Here is a 4,401-nt window from a genome sequence, read left to right on the forward strand (position 1 = left end):
GGCAGGACCCACTAAGAACCAAACAGCCTGCCTACCCCCACCTACAGCCTGTTTTTCTTGAAGAAGCAAGCACAGAGACAAGAATCATCACACTGAAACCTTATTCCTACCAATCCACTTTGATCTGTGCCGCTATAAATAAAGCAAGCAAGGGCTCCATCTTTGTTAGATGCTTTACCCCTCTGGTAGGCTTAACCCGTCACTGTGCCCTCTTTTTCAACTGTCTTTTTTTTTTTCCGGTCTTTCATGTTTATTTCATGGTACAATTTTCATAGCTTTTATTTCTCAGCCAGCCCATCCCTTCAATGGGAACCCTTTCCCTCACCCACACCTGACATGCGCAAGATTCACATTCTCTGTGACAGAGCTGTTATTAAGAAAGCATATCATGTTTCAAAATACTAAATAAAACATTTGTTGAGTTTTAAAATTTCAGCAATGCACTTAGTCTGTTTCCTATCTATAACAGAATACCTGAGGCTGAGCAATTTACAAAAGAACTGAGGTCTATTTAGCTCCCAATTCTTGGGGCTAGGAAGTCCAAGAGCATGGCACTGGCATCTGCTCAGATCAACTCTTGGCATATAGAAAGCAAATTAAAGTCACCCATATGATCACCAAGGATCACAACCAGTGTAGAAACACTTTGATGGGTTTAAAAAAAAAAAAAAAAACAGACATCAACTTCTGATTACAAGATTCTTCCAAAAAGTTTTCGTTTAAAAAAAAAAAAAAAAGGTGGAGGGGCTGGGGTTATAGCTCAGTGGTAGAGTGCTTGCCTTCCACAGGTGAGGCACTGAGTTCCATCTTCAGTACCACGTATAAAAATAAATACAATAAATAAAATAAAAGATATTGTATCCATCTTTAAGAAAGAAAGAAAGAAGAAAGGAAGGAAAGAAAGAAGGAAGGAGAGAGAGAGAAAAAGAAAGAAAGAAAGAAGCTTTCAACCATGAAGAATTTCCAGCCATCCACCTATCTACTCCTGACCCAAACATTGTTATCGTCATAGCTAGATTGTCCAGGATCAACCAAAGTCAATGACATTTCTATCGGCAAAATAAAAATAACTCATATTAGTGACAGTTAATACTAGATACTGTTTCTAGAAAGAAAAAAAAAAGGTAAGATTTGCTATGTGAGCACGTGGTAGGTAACACTATAAAATATGTGTATTACCAAACATATTTATCACTAAATAGATAGTTAAGCAAATAATGTGAAAAGCTGCCGAGTATTTCAGGTGGATCCTGTTACTCCTTAACACACACAGCAGTACACAGAATCTTCCAAACTGCATTCATTTGGACTAGGTAGGTATGTGTAGAATCAAGCCCTTGGAATGTAGGTTTCCAAAGACATAGGTTTAGTTTAAAAAAGAAATCTGAGGAACTCAGTTTACGTTTGAAATACAATAGCAGGAATTACCGTGTAACAAGAAATGAAACAAATATCACAGGAATAAATTCACTAGTGACAATATACGCATTCATAATTTTATTATAGATAATTGTAACTAATGAAATATCAACAAGAAAAAAAGTGCTTACTATAATCTCTCTGCCCCAGCTGAAGTTGTCTAGATCTCCTCTATGCTCCTTGCCATTCTTGTGTGGATGCATATATGTTCAAAATATTAACTCTATTTGTAGTTCCCCCAATTTTTTTTTTTGCAGGAGCAATTGGCCTTTTCCAAGTCTTACATAAAGGTTTATGAAAAAATATAGAATCATGTTACCTTCTTCAAGAAAATTATCCCCTCTTAGCCCATTATATAAAAATGCTGGGAGTGCCACTGAAAAGGTACATTTTTGAAATTTATTTTTTGTTGCTTACCATTTATACCGAATAGTGCTTTAATTGTTGTAATTTTTTATCCTATTATTTTGCTATATTTTCCAGACCACTCCTCTATGACTGTATAAATGTTGCAATTGTTTCTTCTTTTCCTCCTAGTCATTTTCCAATGAGTTGGTTATTTCTGGAGTTGGGGTTGTGGTGGAGGGATTTTAGAGAAAAACACACTAAGGCTCTTTAGTTATAGCAATAAGTAGTATTCTGTCTGATTTACCAAATATCCTTGTCTCCCCAAAATGTTACTTCTGCTAATATTAGTAAGGATCTTAAATGGGAAAACATGTATTGGGAGTGTATAAAAATTATATTCATGTATTGTTCTTACTTACAAGCATACATATGTTTCCTACATTTATGGATATAAATCATTCCTCAGAGCTGAATAACATAAAGTAAGCACTAATATCAATAGATAAAACAATTTGGAACTCTATTATTATTTATTATTAGACTACTTTTCCAGGTAGCTAACAAATATAGATTTAAAATTTTTATTTTCACTCTTTTTTGTCAAAAGATTCTATATATTGTCTCTATATATTCTATATATTTTTGGATGATCCAAAAATAACTGTCTCCTTGTTCTTAAAGGCTTCGTTCCAGCAACTGTTGGCAAATTTCTCATTCCATCACCACTCATGGACCTCTCTGAGACCCTGAGACCAACAGCCTCCTGGCATCTCTATTTGTTCAAACCCATCTGCCCCTCATTAACACAGTTCTCTCCTCACTGATGCCAGACCACATGCTGGACTTGGAAATGAAACAGCTAGGTCAATAATTAATAGATTTTCCCATCTGGACCAATCAAGATGTACTCTAGCATGCTTAAGCAAAAAGGTTTCAGCATAGGAAAATATGTGCTTAAATTCATTGAGAGAATTGGAGGAACAGAGAAGGTAAGGGTTACCAGAATCCCTCCCAGATCAGCACTGTGAAGCTGGCCATCTCGAAGAACTGCAATTTCAGTGTGACCATTGGGAGCCTAGGGAATAAGAAAGCTACAGTCTCAGCTGTGGGCAGCAGGACTGTCCCACCTCATCTGCCATCCAGGTATCAGAATGCTACCAGCCTGTCCTCAGAGCCATGCTGATGCAGCTGGAGTTCCACCAGCACTGTGAATGCCTCACACCTCATCACGTCCCTCCCAACTCCACTGAGCTCCACAGTAAACCTGGCAGGCAGGCAGGCTTCTGAACAGCGGAGCCTCCAAGCACATTGGACTCTCTAGCAACAGGGCTGTGAGGGCAGTGCAGGCTTTCACCCTTGATGTAGTTTTTCACTTTCCAGCCTGTGACATCCAGAAATGCACACCAGGAGTTGGAAGAAATGCTGAGCAAACCAATCAGAATCTCATCACGAATATGTGTCCCCTGCTGTGGTCTGAATGTTTGTGTCCCCCTCAAAATTCATGTGTTGAACAGGAACCTCCAAAATGACGACCTTGAGAGGTGGGGCCTGAGGTAGATGATCAGGTCAAGAGGACTCTGCTCTCATGAATGACATTGGTGACTTGTAAAAGCTTGAGGGGGCTTTTTAGCACCCTGCCACCATATGAGGACACATAGAAGACTCCATCTTTGAGGGAAGGACCCTCAGGGGACACGGGATCTGCTAGTGTTCTGATGTTGGACTTCATAGTCTCCAGAACTGTAAACAATAAATTTGTATTGTTTACATATCATCCAGTCTGATGTATTTTATTGGCAGGTCAAATGGACTAAGATAGAAATTCTGTCTAGCTCTTCCCCTGTCCCCCCTCTTCACTATCATGCTATTCCTGGGAGGAGTAAGCTGAAAATAAACTTTTTCTGCTGGGCATGATGGCACACCCCTGTAATCCCAGCAGCTTGAAGGCTGAGGCAGAAGGATCGCAAGTTCAAAGCCAGCCTCAGCAACTTAGTGAGACACTGTCTCAAAATAAAAAATTTTTAAAAGTCTGGGGATGTGGCTCAGTGGTTCAGTACCCCTGGGTTCAATTACAAGTACCAAAAAATAAGATAAAACAAAATAATATTTTCCTCATCTAAGTTGCCTTCTTGGAAATTTTGGGCACCATGACAAGAAGCTGACTAATATAATTATTTTCCTGACTCCCTTACCACTTCTACTTAGCATTCTCTGCATTCTGAACCTAGCACCTCACTCCTCTTGGCCTGCATACTCTCATCCTGTCCCCTGGAGTAGCATGACGATCCCCCAAACCATTACTCCAACATCAAAATCTTCCCTAAGGAATAGAGCAAGATTTTCACTACACCCTGAAAGTATCCACCTGCATAACAGGCACCTCATACTCAACATGTCCAGTCCTAAATCCATTATCTTACATCCAAAATCAATTTTTGCTCCTGGAATTATTTATTTGTGTAAACCATATAACTTCATCCATTTTCTGAAGTTAGAACCCTGGAAGTTAATGTGATTCTCCTGTTTTCCCTTCTGTTCCTCCATCCAAATAGTCACTAAGGCCCATTAAACTCAGTGGAATCCTTTTATCTGCGTTCTGAGTTCAGTAGGTGCTCTTGAAAGAAAGACATCAGA

Source organism: Callospermophilus lateralis, chromosome 5, assembly GCF_048772815.1.
Source record: "Callospermophilus lateralis isolate mCalLat2 chromosome 5, mCalLat2.hap1, whole genome shotgun sequence".
In the NCBI taxonomy this organism is placed as follows: domain Eukaryota; kingdom Metazoa; phylum Chordata; class Mammalia; order Rodentia; family Sciuridae; genus Callospermophilus; species Callospermophilus lateralis.